The sequence below is a fragment of the Chlorocebus sabaeus genome, chromosome 6 (genome assembly GCF_047675955.1).
Source record: "Chlorocebus sabaeus isolate Y175 chromosome 6, mChlSab1.0.hap1, whole genome shotgun sequence".
Classification (NCBI taxonomy): domain Eukaryota; kingdom Metazoa; phylum Chordata; class Mammalia; order Primates; family Cercopithecidae; genus Chlorocebus; species Chlorocebus sabaeus.
In genome coordinates this window covers 26,396,625-26,411,348 of record NC_132909.1, presented here as the reverse complement: position 1 = coordinate 26,411,348, position 14,724 = coordinate 26,396,625, and the positions used below count along the sequence as shown (strand labels likewise).

The window sequence follows — 14,724 nt, the reverse complement described above, 5'->3', positions numbered from 1 at the left end:
CATTAATAAGTATACTATATCTAGTTTTATTTGAACTAAGTGTTTATGAGAATATGACAGCTTTGGTTTCTTTAATCTCCTGGGTTTTTTTTTTTTTCCAATAATGGGTAATCAGTTTAAATTGTTTGCCTTACCAAAGTAGATTATGTAGGTAAGAAGGTTTTCTTTTGAATTAAAAAGTTTAATGTCAGGCATCTAATATAAATTCTTACTGCCATATAACAAAATTGTGTCACATGTTGGTGGCTTTTTGCTCCCTAAGTCAACCAGATTTACACCAGTCGTGTTACTTAATCCAGATAGAAAAGGTGTCATTCTGTAATAATTTGTACAGATCTATATAAGACAGGTACTTCTACAACGCGGTGTTTGTTTTAAAAGGATTCTACATATTAGGTAAATGTAGAAAAAACATCTAAAAACATCTGTTAAAAAACTGTCACCAGATGCAGTGGCTCCCACCTGTAATCCCAGCACTTTGGGAGGCTGAGGCGGGCAGATCACTTGAGGTCAAGAGTTCAAGACCAGCCTGGCCAACGTGGTGAAACCGTATCTCTACTAAAAATACAAAAATTAGCCGCTTGTAGTGGCACACGCCTATAGTCCCAGCTACTTGGGAGGCTGAGCCTGGAGGACTGCTTGAACCTGGGAGGCGGTGGTTGCAGTGAGCCAAGATCGTGCTGCTGCACTCCAGCCTGGGCAACAAAGCGAAACTCCGTCTAAAAAAAAAAGAAAAAAAGAAAATATTTGCACAAATCAGAAAATCATGGATCCTTAGCCATGAGCTCAGACCCAACTGTTTCACCTTTCTGATTTATCAGCTTTGCACTTTGGTAAAAGGAAAAACAAAAAGAATATTTATAATTACCCATGTTATTACCATGGATTGATCAGTAATAATGAAGTATAGTTTTAAAATGAAAGTGTGTTATCTGAAATGTATACACAATGGAAAGCTGGACCTGAACAGACGCTCAACAAAATAAAACATTCATTTTTCAGGATTTTTATTAGCACCTACTATTGATATTTAAAGGCTTATTGTCACAACTATGCACATCTCCAATTTTTTTTCCTACTTGTCATCTCATGCGTATTTCAGAAATAATGTGGCTGTGTTTTACTGAAATAGGCACGTCAATCCACATCTTGTTCTTTTTGTTTATATCTGCAGTCCCATTTAAATTCAGTATTTCCCACCACAAACGGTGTTAGAAAATTCTATTTTGGGCTTATGAGAAAAAGTACAGCAGGATATGGTTCAAAGCTTAAGCTGTATTTCTGCTCTTCCAGAGCTAGCATTCCACAAAAAATAGTTATGCTGAAATAAACAGTGGTAGGAAACCAGTGGTTTCAAGGCTATCTGCACTTTCTAAAACCCTTCTCCATGTGAAGCCTGAGAACACAGTTGGTGCAGCTGTGCCTCCCTGGAATGGTGATATTGGAGTCCACCAGTTTCACCGCAGAGGTGAAAAACTCTAACATGAAGCTCTTCGGCATTTGGGCCCCCCTGGAGCAACCCTGTGCTCAGCCTGCAAATGCAGACAAAAGCTCCAGTGTACTGTCTGACAGTTGTTTTTTAAAGTTCCAGGGTACATGTGCAGGATGTACAGGCTTGTTACATAGGTAAACATGTGCCATGGTGGTTTGCTGCACCTATCAACCCATCACCTAGGTATTAAGCCCTGCATGCATTAGCTATTTATCCTCATGCTTTCCCTCCCCCCATCCCACCCCCAACAGGCCCCAGTGTGTGTTGTTCCCCTCCCTGTGTCTATGTGTTCTCACTGATCAGCCCCCACTTATAAGTGAGAACATGTGGTGTTTGGTTTTCTGTTCCCGCGCTAGTTTGCTGAGGATTATGGCTTCCAGTTTCATCCATGTCCCTGCAAAGGACATAATCTCATTCTTCTTTATGTCTGTATAGTATTCCATGGTGTATACATACCACATTTTCTTTATTCAGTCTATCATTGATGGGCATTTGGGTGGATTTCATGTCTTCGCTATTGTGAATAATTCTGCAATGAACATATGCGTGCATGTATCTTTGTAATAGAATGATTTACATTCCATTGGGTATATACCCAGTAATGGGACTGCTGCATCAAACGGTATTTCTGGTTCCAGATCTTTGAGGAATCACCGGGCGTGGTAGCACACACCTCTAATCCCAGCTACTCGGAAGGCTGAGGCAGGAGATCATTTGAACCCGGGAGGCGGAGGTTGCAGTGAGCCAAGATCGCGCCATTGTACTCCAGCCTGGGCAACAAGAGCAAAACTCCATCTCAAAAAATAAAAAATTTAAAAGTATACCTGCAAACCAGTCCAAATGCTAGCCTCTTCACGTCAGGTGCCATCCTGCAGGCCCAGGGCATAGCTTACTAGTTCTATCAAGTGGCCTCGTGATCAGGCAGGAAAACAGCAAAAGTGGCAAAAATAAAACCAAATCAGCACTTGTCTTTAACCATAATCCACTGATAAAACTTACTCTTGAAAGATAAAGTGGAACAAGGCACGGTGCAGTGGCTCATGCCTGTAATCCCAGCACTCTGGGAGGCCGAGGCGGGTGGATCATTTGAGGTCAGGAGTTTGAGACCAGTCTGGCTGACATGGTGAAACCCCATCCCTACTAAAAATATAAAAATTAGCCAGCATGTTGGTGGGGACCTGTAATCCCAGCAACTTGGGAGGCTGAGGCAGGAGAATTGTTTAAACTCAGGAGGCAGAGGTTGCAGTCAGCCGAGGTTGCACCACTGCACTCCAGCCTGGGCGATACAGTGAGTGTGATTCTGTCTCCACAACAACAAAAAAAGTGGAACAAGAGCTTCATAGCCATATTCCTAACTAGGTTATTCCTTACAAAACTAACAAGAATAAGTATGGACATGAGATACAAAGGGCATGATCGCTAATTAAAACCCTAAAATAGTAACGCCTATCTACCGTAAACAGGCAAGCCAGCTGCACCTATACATTGTATTAAATACCTTAAGAGTTTTTGAAATTCAAGACATCAGTGGCTCACTGTAATCCCAGCATTTTGGGAGGCAAAGGCAGGAGGATTGCTTGAGGCCTGGAGTTTGATACCAGCCTAGGCAACATGATGAAACTCCATCTCTACAAAAATAAAAATAAAAAAATTAGCCTGGTGTAGTCCCAGTTACTCGGGAGGCTGAGGTGGGAGGAATCACTTGAGCCTGTAGCAAACTGTGATTGCACCACTGCACAACACCCTGGGTGATAGAGCAAGATGAAAAGAAAGAGAGAGAGAGGAAAGGAAAGGAGGAAGGAAGGAGGGAGAGAAAGGACGGAAGGGAGGGAGGGAAGGGGAAGGGAAAGAGAAAGGAAAGAAAAAGAAAAAGAAAAGAAAGAAAGGAAGGAAGGAAAAGAAAGAAAAAAGAGAAAGGAGAGAAGGAAAGGGAGGGAAGGAGGAAGAAAGAAAAAGCAAGAAAGAGAAGGAAGGGAGGGGAGGAAGGAGGAAGGGGAGGGAGGGAGGATGGGAGGATGGGAGGATGGGAGGGAGGGAGGGTGGGAGGGAGGAAAGGAAGGAAGGAGAGAGAGAAAGGGAGGGAGGGAGGGAGGGACTAATGGTGTGCCTGAAACAATACACATCAACCTTAACCTTCAAAAGAATGTACTTTTCACATGGGTAATGGCAGGTGCTGCCAGTTGTTCCTCAACATCCATTCTTCCATGATCACAGAATTTTTAGCTGGGCACAAAGCTGCCCAGGTAGGCTGTATTTCCCAGGCTTCCTTGTAACTACATGAAGTCATGTGACCAAGTTATAGTTCATGGGATATGATTAGTGATATATGAAAGTTCTGAAGAGATCACACCAGGCACAGTGTCTCATGCCTGTAATCCCAGTACTTTGCGAGGCCAAGGAGGGAGAATCACTTGAGGCCAGGAGTTCCAGACCAGCCTGGGCAACATGGTGAAACCCCATCTCTACAAAAAAAATACAAAAATCAGCCGGGTGTGGTGACACACGCCTGTAGTCCTGTTACAGTAGGCAAACAGCTAGACACGAGGAGGAGGGGAAGCCCCTAGAAAAGGAAGGTCTGGGAAACCTCATGCCCAGGGACCACCCAAAATTTGCAAATTATTGACATCTCTAATGCTGGAGGGGGTGTGCAATGAGTCCAGTGTGAGCAAGGAGGCGGGGAAATACCTATGCAGAAAGGGACACCCCTTAAGACTCCTGGTAAATCACCCACTCTTCAGTAAACCTCTCAGAATGTTGCTAGCTGTGTGCTGTTGAGGGAAAGATGGCAAAGGAGAAATTCCTAAGATACCAGGTACAATAAATACAGACCTGACCTCTATACAACCCTCCTGTGGTGGCGGCAATGAGCAATGCAGCCATTTGGTAGAGTCTGCACCCAACACCAGCCACACATGCCCACCAAATAGTAGTAAGAGAGGGTCCCATGAGCCTGGGAGGGAACGAAGCAGTGATAAAGGCAAGGACTTAAGGCAGAAGCAGGAAAACTGGACAAAGAAAAAGGGCAGGAACTTAAGACAGACGCGGGAACTTCCAGAAAAAAATCGGACATCATTAAAACCCACCACAGAACCCTTGGAGCGGCTGCTGGCTCGTTCTGTCTCCACAGCTGGCTCTGCCTCATCTTTCAAAGTATTCTGTCTCTCTAAATAAACTCTCTGCTCTCTGTTTTCCTTCAATCAATTCTCTCTTTTTTGGCTAAACTGTCTCTTGGCCGAATTCCTTCTCCCAAGGAAGACTAAGAACTGAGGACTCTGCCTTCCAGGTAACACCCCCAAGTACTCAGGAGGCTGAGGTGGGAGGATTGCTTAAGCCCAGAAGGTCGAGGCTGCAATGAGCTATAATTGCACCACTGCACTCCAGCCTTGGCAACAGAGTGAGATACGATCTCTAAAAATAAAAATTAAAAATTTTTTTTTAAAAAAGAGATGAAATGAATCTAGGATCACAGAGTTCAAAGCTGGCTGAGAAAATATACCAGTTGTCCTTGAAACATCCACTGTATTTGATGGCTGTCTTTTCTCTAAACATATTGTAATGCAAATATAAAATTGCTTTGTTTCATAAAACGATAGAATACATCAGCTGAAGTTACCACCAAAAGAAATGAAAGAAACTTCTGGGTGTGCCCTTAAAATGAAGGGAAGTTCCACCTCCCTTCTTTCTCTGTGCTGCCACCTGTTATGTAAATGTTATGATCACTAACTATGAGAACAAGCACAGGAGAGAACTAAAACTCAACAACAAAACCCAATTCAAAAACGGGCAAAGGGCTTGAATATACATTTCTCTAAAGAAGATCTACAAATGGCCAAAGAGTACATGGAAGGATGCTCAACATCACTCATCATTAAGGAAATGGAAGTCAAAACTGCAATGAGATACTACCTTATGTCTATCAGGATGACTATCAAAAATTTAAAAAGCAGAAGATAATAAAGTGTTGGTAAAGATGTGGAGACACTGGTACCCTTGTGCACCATTGGTGGGAATGTAAAATAGTACAATCACTGTGGAAACAGTACGGTGGTCTAATGTGCATAGAGTTTCAGTCTTATAAGATGAAGAGTTTTGGAGGTATATGGTGGTGATGGTCACACAACATTATGAATGTAATACCACGGAACTGTACATATAGAAACAGTTAAAATCAGCCAGGCACAGCAGCAATCCCAGCACTTTGGGAGGCCAAGGCGGGCAGATCACTTGAGGTCAGGAGTTTGAGACCAGCCTGGCCAACATGGTGAAACCCTGTCTCTACCTAAAATACAAAAATTAGCCAGCTGTGGTGGCAGGTGCCTGTAATCCCAGATACCTGGGAGGCTGAGGCACAAGAATGGCTTGAACCCAGGAGGTGGAGGCTTCAGTGAGCTGAGATCACAGCCTGAGCGACAGAGCAAGATAAGAAGGTAAATTTTATGTATTTTGCCACAAAAGAAAAATTTTTAAAAAAACCACAAGTGTGACATTTTTGTTGAAAGGACCCTGGGTCCCTGACATTGTGGAACCAGACTGCTTACATGACAGAAATAAACATTATTTCAGCCACTGTCTTTGGGTCAATACTGATCCCTCAGCTCTTATTTCCAGTCTGTCCCACCATTTACATATCGAGAAATACATTAAAGGGAAAAGTAAACCACCAGGATTCTGCAAGGATCCAACTACCAAAACATAGTCTATATCGGTGTTTCCACCTTTATTTCATTACCATCCTCCTAAGCCCTTCAAGGCATTTTTCCCAATTAATTTCCCCACCCATGACACAGAAGTACTGTACTGTTTCTCTTTCTAGGTACTGTAAGTATATCTGTGCTTTTTCTTTTTTTGGAGGGGGGGGACGGAGTCTCACTCTTGTCACTCAGGCGGGAGTACAGTGGCGTGATCTCAGGTTACCGCAACCTCCACCTCCAGGTTTGAGAGACTCTCTTGCCTCAGCCTGCTGAGTAGCTGAGTCTACAGGCACGTGCCACCACACCTGGATAACTTTTGCAGTTTTAGTAGAGACGGGGTTTTGCCATGTTGGCCAGGGTGGTCTCTAACTCCTGACCACAGGTGATCTGCCAACCTCGGCCTCCCAAAGTGCTGGATTACAGGCATGAGCCACCGCGCCAAGTCTGTATATCTGTGCTTTATACATTAAAATAGTAATTTTTTTCAACAACCAGGGACCAGTTTTTCCCCACTAGGGGGTTATATTGCCATAGGGAATTCATCCTTGTATTTAAATGAACTGGTTGAATGAAGACAGTTACAAGGAGAGCTATTTATTTCAGACCTCATTTCCTGGTATCTTGACTGAACATCCAAAAAAGTCAAGAGATTGTGAGGAGAAACCTGCAAGAGGAGTCTGGATTTGTTACCTCCATCACGTGGAGAATCACTAAAGTACAACCAAATCAACGTGATACTGCTAGACTCCATCTAGCTGTTGGGATAGTTTCCATCTCAGAGCTTTCGGACCTGGACAGTTGCAATCAAACCTGTGGACTTTATGCATAAGGAGTCCTTTGGGTTATCTCATCTCTGTCCACTGGTTGACTCAGGAAGGTTTGTGGGGAGCACTTGATAAGGGTGAGTGAAAATCCAGCCATAATTTAAGGCACGATAAAATGTCTGAATTCGAGAGTGTTAGAAACACATCCTTTTCTGGCTGAAAGTCCTGCGTACAACAAGAAAAAAAAAAAAAGTCCCAAGCCTAACAATACGCCTTGGCATCTATTAGTGGGAAAATTCTGCTGCTGAGATTTGTGGACACGTGTGTACATGCCTGTTTTGCAGGAAATGACATTACAGCAGTCCAAGGAAACAAATCAGAAGGACCAGCCAAGGACACTGTTTCTCGGACTAACATCTAGGGAATCAGCACATGTGGCAAAAGCTTATGTAATAAAACATCATCATCTGCTTTAATTGAATACCTTACCTATTTGTGTCCTCATTCAAAAATATACAAGTTATTCTAACCATGGAAATGAAAAAAAGTGTAGGTGGTAACCATGGAAATGAGGAAAGTACAGACAAGTAGAGGTAAGCAGAGAAGCAGGTGTTAAAGAAGAAAACGAGGCCAGACACAGTGACTCACCCCTGTGATATCAGCGCTGTGGGATGCCAGGGCAGGAGGATTGCTTGAGGCCAGGAGTTCGAGACCAACCTGGGCAACATACTGGAACCCCACCTCTATTAAAAATTGACCAGGTGCAGTGGCTCACACCTGTAATCCCAACACTTTGGTAGGCCAAGGTGGGTGGATCACCTGTGGTCAGGAGTTCGAGACCAACCTGGCCAACATGGTGAAACCCTGTCTCTACTAAAAATACAAAAAAGTTAGTGAGGTGTGGTGGTGCATGCCTATAATCCCAGCTACTTGGGAGGCCGAGGCAGGAGAATCACTTGAACTCAGGAGACAGAGGTTGCAGTGAGCCGAGATCGCACCATTGCACTTGGTCTGATGACAAGAGTGCAATGGGTGACAAGAGCGAAACTCTGTCTCAAAAATAATAACAATAAAAGAAAATGAAACAAAAATTCCCTATGTAAATACTTTGCTAACTTTACATTTTATAGAAATCCTTGGATTTGTGCACCTATGCTAATCTGTCTAAAAATGTCACTATTTTAAAGCACTACAAATTTAGTTAATATAAAGTTGAACAAAGGAGGAGAGAAAACACAAACATTTCATAATGCTTTTCTGAAGGTTCCTGGACCAAATCGAGGGTCAGGCTGCTTATTCTCACAGCCCAATAACGAGATGCAGATGAACTGGGAAAGGAGGGAGTTTATTTCTGTAACTGGGTACAGGGAGAAGGCCTAGAAATTATCCCCAGACCAACTCAAAATCATAGTGTTCCAGAGCTTATAGACCTTCTCAGCTATATGTCTGTGTGTAAGTGTGCATTCATCTAAACACATAAGTGATCGACTTTTTCAAATCTATAACTAAGATCTAAGTTCTGAAGACCCTCCTCTGGAACCTCAGTAAATTTATTTAATCTAAATGGGTCCAGGTGCTGGGGTGATTACCCTTATCTTGTTTCCTGTTAAATCATGGTTTGGGGAGTTCCTTCGGACCCCAATAAAACTAGTATAATCCTAAACGGGTCCTGTTGAGAATTCCTCGTTATCTTGTCACGCTTCAAGACCCAGGAAAGGCCAGGGCCAAACTCCGGATGGGCATTTGCTACATTCTAGCCTTTGTATAGGGTACTGGCTCTATCGCTTTTTACTATTTAACTTCACCACTCAGTCAGTAATGAAATGGTTGTTACGGAGGCCTGCATTAGTGAGACCTGGCCTGCCACATGAAGACTCCAAGAGAAGAAGCCATCTATTGACAAACACTTTAAAAGGAGGGAAAGAGGAATCCAGTGTGATGTCAGTGACTGTGGGACTCTGGAATGATGCGAGCATAGAGGAAGCTCATCCCTGGCACTCGGCCTGGGTTCCCTAAGACCTACACATGCCGAGCCAATCTCAGAGGACTGCCATAGACATGCCCCACCTCTGTGGTCTCAGACATGAGTCATACAGTGTGTGTAAAACAATTCAATGGGATATATGCAGAAAACACTAGGATTTCCACGTGTAGTCACTTTGTTTAAAAATATGTTTATATGGGCTGGGTGTGGTGCCTCATGTCTGTAATCCCAACACTTCGGTAGCCCAAGGCTGGAAGATCACTTGAGCTCAAAAGTTCAAGACCAGCCTGGGCAACATGGTGAGACCTTGCCTCATTTTTTAAAAAAAATATGTTTATATACATACAGAAAGAGAATACAAAATTTTTTTTCTGATAAAAGTTTGGAGGCTGGGCGCGATGGCTCACACCTGTAATCCCAGCACTTTGGGGAGACCAAGGCAGGCAGATCACTTGAAGCTAGGAGCTCAAGACCAGCTTGGTCAACATGGTGAAGCCCCGTCTCTACTTGAAGTACAAAAATTAGTCAGGTGTGGTGGTACACGCCTGTAATCCCAGCTACTCAGGAGGCTGAGGCACGAGAATCGCTTGAACCCAGGAGGTAAAGGCTGCAGAGAGCCGAGATCGCACCACTGCACTCCAGTCTGGGAAACAGAGTGAAACACTGTCTCAAAAAAAAAAAAAAAAAAAAAAAAAAAAAAGTTTTTTGGAGACCACTGCTTTGACCTTCACCAAGACACTTGAAAAGTCAACTAAATTGGATGAAAGCACTGTTGGAAAAAATATATACGTAGTGTACCAAACTGTCCCATACATGTTTCTATAAGGGAATACTCAGCATTGTAAATATCTCATTTCTCCCAAACATTTCTAAACATTTTATATAATTCTAGTAAAAATTTCCATGGATTCTGTTTTGGAACTTGGTAAATGATTATAAAGTTTATCTGAGCAAATAAATATGCAGAAATTGCCAAAATACATATTGAGACGGAGTTCTGCTGTTGCCCAGGCTGGAGTGCAATGGCGTGATCTCGGCTCACCGCAACCTCTGCCTCCCAGGTTCAAGCGATTCTCCTGCCTCAGCCTCCCTAGAGTAGCTGGGATTACAGGCTTGTGCCACTACGCCCAGCTAATTTTGTATTTTTAGTAGAGATGAGGTTTCTCCATGTTGATCAGGCTGGTCTCAAACTCCTGACCTCAGGTGATCCGCCCGCCTTGGCCTCCTAAAGTGCTGGGGTTACAGGCGTGAGCCACTGCACCCGGCAACTATCTAATTTTAAAAAAAATTGTCAAGTCTCTCTCACACCATAAGAAAAAGATATAATATTTTTAAATACTAGCAGAAAGAATTTAAAAAAATTTACAATCTTGAGACGGGGAAGGTTTTTCTAAGCATGATGGAAAAACCCAGAAGGCATAAAAGAAAGTTGACAATATAAAAATGGAAAATTCCTGCACAGCAAAAGACATCATACCAGATACACAATAATGAGAAAATATCAGATACACAATAATGAGAAGATATCTGCAGCATATATGACAACAGATTAATAAATACCCATAATCAGCCAGACGCAGTGGCTCACGCCTATAATCCCAGCACTTTGGGAGGCCAAGGTGGGCAGACTGCTTGAGCTCAGGGTCAAGACCAGCCTGGGCAACATGGCAAAACCCCATCTCTACAAAAAAATTTTTTTTAAATTAGCCAGGTGTGGTGGCACACGCCTGTGGTCCCAGCTACTCAGGAGGTTGAGATGGGAGGATTTTGTGAGCCCAGGAGGTTGAAGCTGCAGTGAGCTGAGATGGTGCCACTGCACTCCAGTCTGGGCAACAGAGCAAGACCCTATCTCAAAAACAAAAACAAGAAAACCCGATAATCTATAAATAATCCCTTCATAGCAAGATTAAATAGATGGTGAAAGAACACAGAAAGACAAATTACACAAAATAAATGCAAATAGCCAATAAACTCCTGATATATTGTCCTCACCTCACTAACAAAGAATGCACACTAGATAATCATGTATTATTTGTCACCTAAGATTGGCAAAGGTTTAAAATGCTAATTGTTGGCAAGGGCATGGAGAAATAAGTGCCATAATACCCACTGGTGGAAAAGAAAAACAACAGAATCTTTAACCTTTTTGGAATGTAGCTTGCCAATGTTTATCACAATTTAGAATATGAGTTATAGGGCTGGGCGTGGTGGCTCAGGCCTGTAATTCCAGTACTTTGGAAGGCTGAGGCGGGTGGATCACTTGAGGTCAGGAGTTTGAGACCAGCCTAGCCAACATGGTAAAATCCCATCTCTACTAAAAAGACAAAAATTAGCCAGGTGTGGTGGCGGGCTCCTCTAATCCCAGCTTCTTGGGAGGCTGAGGCAGGAGAATCACTTGAAGCTGGGAGATGGAGGTTGCAGTGAGCCGAGATCGCGCCACTGCACGCCAGCCTGGGTGACAAAGCTAGACTCCACCTCAAAAAATTAAATAAAATGAACATTGTATATCAGACAGGAAAAAGCCAGTAATACAGAAGAACTCACACCCTCGGGATCCCAAGAAAAGATACTTCCATGGGAAGGATGTAATGAACAGTGTTAATGACTTCTGGTGCAGTGCTTCTCAAAGTGTGATGGACATATAAATGAACTGGGGGGCATATTAAAATGCAGATTTTGGCTACACAGGTCTTGGGTAGGACCTGAGACCCGGCATGTCTCAGATGACCCCAGGTGATGCCCATGCTGCATAACCCACAGACCACATGCTGAGTAACAAGGTTCTGCTGTGGTTCCCTAACTTTTCTGAGAACAGAACTATCTGGAAAACTTCTGTATTAGTCCACACAGCTATACATACTGCTCTGAAGAATACTGCTATAAAGAATGCCCGAGACCGGGTAATTTAAAGGAAAGTTGTTTAACTGACTCACAGTTCAGCATGGCTGGGAAGGCCTCAGGAAACTTACAATCATGGCAGAAGGCAAAGGGGGAAGCAAGGCACTTTCTTCACAAGGAGGCAGGAAGAAGTGCTGAGTGAGGAGGCAAGAGCCCCTTATACAACCATCACATCTCGTGAGAACTCACTATCACGAGAACAGCATGGGGGAAGCTGCCTCCATAATTGAATTACCTCCACCTGGTCTCTCACTTGAAAGGTGGGGATTATGGGAATTACAATTCAAGATGACATTTGGGTGGGGACATAAAGCCTAATCATATCAACTTCTTATAAGGATTAGTGGTCCCCTAGCCCTACAGATTCTAAATTCAGTAGGTGTGGGGTAGGACCTGACAACGTGCATTTTTTTTTTTTTTATTATACTTTAAGTTCTAGGGTACATGTGCACATCGTACAGGTTTGTTACATACGTATACATGTGCCATGTAAGTGTGCAGCACCCATTAACTCGTCATTTACATTAGGTATATCTCCTAATGCTATCCCTCTCCCCTCCCTCCACCCCACAATAGGCCCTGGTGTGTGACGTTCCCCTTCCTGTGTCCAAGTATTCTCATTGTTCAATTCCCACCATGAGTGAGAACATGCAGTGTTTGGTTTTCTGTTCTTGAAATAGTTTGCTAAGAATGACGGTGTCCAATAACGTGCATTTAACCTCCCAAGCGATGGTGACAGTGACGCTGCAGATCCCCAGACCACACTTTTGAGATGCACAGCACAACTATTTCTGGCCCTGGCAGAGACAACCAGGGAGACCATTCAGGCTTCTAAACCTACTGCAAACCAGAAGTCTTCCTCTACACCACCACTGCAGTCACAGTCCATTACTGGAACCCATTCCTTTTACATTTCGTCTCTGGCTCCTGGCTCATATGGCCAGAAGTGTGAGCGAGGACCTACACTCATTACCCATCACCTCCATGGTTACTTTATCAGAACCAAAGACTAATTCTTAATTGGCTTATTCTCCCCAAGACTTACTCTCAGCAGTAGGTCCTACTTAGGAAAAGTCTCAAAGCTTTATCTTGCTTAGGAACGTCCTTTCATAGTATTAAAACAAGCAGCTGCTGCTGAATTCTACTTCTTTTTAACTAAGTGATGATGTTTCACAACGGTCACATTTCCCCCAGAGTGAAACAACTTAAGAGAAAAAAAAAAAAAACCTATACAGTAAGAGGGAAATCCTATTTAAGGGGAACTCAATTCACCTATGTATTCATGAAGCAGACAAATGTACATAAAGTCACCTTAACATGAAAGATGATAAACATACAGTCCTTGCCCTCAAGCCACGTGACAGAAAAGCTACCAACAATCAGGCTGAAACAAGACAAATGTCATCTGAAGAAACAGCTGACATTTGTTTCTATCAAAGTCATTCAGCAGATACCTAATGTGTGCTCTTTACTAACAACCGACACACAAAGGAGGACGATCTCCAGCAGAGGTGACTAGGAAAGGCTTCCTGGATGGAGTAATTTAGTGTTGGAGTCAGACCAATGAGCCGCCTTTTCAAGGGTGGAGGTCCCAGATGGCCATTCCTTTAACAAAAATCAATTAACATGTAAAGTATGTGCTGACAAATAAAACGTTTGATGGGCCCGGTGCAGTGGCTTAAGCCTGTAATCCCAACATTTTGAGAGGCTGAGGCACGCCTGCCTGAACTCAGGAGTTTTAGACCAGACTGGGCAACACGAGACCCCATCTCTACAAAAATTAAAACGAATCTCAGCTACTCATGAGGCTGAGGAAGCAGGGTCACTTGGGTGCAGGGGACTAAGGTTGCAGTGAGCTATGACCACACCGCGGTACTCCAACCTGGACGACAAAGCAAGACCTCCGTGTCTAGGAAAATTTAAAAATTAGCCAGGCATAGTAGTGCGAGCCTGTGGTCCCAGCTACTCGGGAGGCTGAGGTGGGATTGCTTGAGCCCAGGAGGTCGAGGTTGCAGTGAGCCGTGATAGAACCATTGCACTCCAGCCTGGGCGACAGAGTGAGAGCCTCATCTCTAAAAAATAATTTGAAAAAAGGTTCCATTTAGTGTTTTTCGTGGTGTGACTAAGAAAGGTATCTAGAAATAAAGCACAGTCACTACCTGCTCTCAAAAAGCGGCTGCCAATCTAGTTTGGAGACAGAAAAATATACCCGAGTGAGAACACAGAGGAGCCTATTTTCGGAAAAGGGGCGTCTTTGGAGACGAAAAACCCTCTCTGTGGGACGCTGACGGGCAGTCGTTAAAGGACTTCCAAGCACTCGTCAGTGGCAATCGGGCAGAGGCTTTGCCAAGGCTTGGAGGCGGCGCGCCAGGCCGGGCAACGCGGGAAGCGGGGCAGGCCCGAGTGGCCCTATTGCTGGCGTCCCTACCGATCCCTGCGCATCCGCCACAGAGCAGGGGACCGCAGGAAGGAGGAAGGAGGGGAAGTCCCGTAAATCAGGCCCTCAGGGGCTCCCAGGCCCGCACCCTTCTCAAGCCCCGGAGGCCACCGCTGAGCCGCTGCTCTGGGCCGTGCGGCTCGAGGCGACCCTTCCGCGGAGCCGCCGGGCCCTCCTCTCCCGAGCCCAAGCTCTAGCTCTGGCCTGAGGTGACCGGCGCCTGCGTGCGCAAACACAGGATTCGCACCCCGCTCCCCACGAGAACGGTTCCGCCGCGGCGCTCAGAGTCTCCGGAACAGACCGGACTCAAGGCAGGCCAGGCAAGCGGAAGTGTGCCGCTTCCTTCCGGCCAGCGCCGCACGAGACGGGGCGGGGACCCGTGGAAGGAGGCGGGGACTCGTGTTGACGAACAGCTCCTGAGGCCTATGGGCGCGGCCGCAGCCGCCCGGCCTCTCCGG

General features: G+C 44.6%; 1 long non-coding RNA gene across 2 annotated transcripts; it reads right to left on the bottom strand.

Annotated features, from left to right (window-relative positions):
- Positions 1-61: 61 nt before the first annotated feature.
- Positions 62-14,594, bottom strand: LOC119621731 (uncharacterized). 2 transcript variants are annotated; one of them, XR_012093203.1, is made up of 4 exons: positions 14,355-14,594; positions 2,991-3,120; positions 2,166-2,262; positions 62-719 (listed from the first exon to the last, which is right to left on the bottom strand). It is a non-coding gene; the product is annotated as an uncharacterized lncRNA (long non-coding RNA). The 2 variants fall into 2 exon arrangements; XR_005238281.2 differs by lacking the exon at positions 62-719 and having other exon boundaries at positions 991-2,262; positions 14,355-14,592.
- Positions 14,595-14,724: the final 130 nt, after the last annotated feature.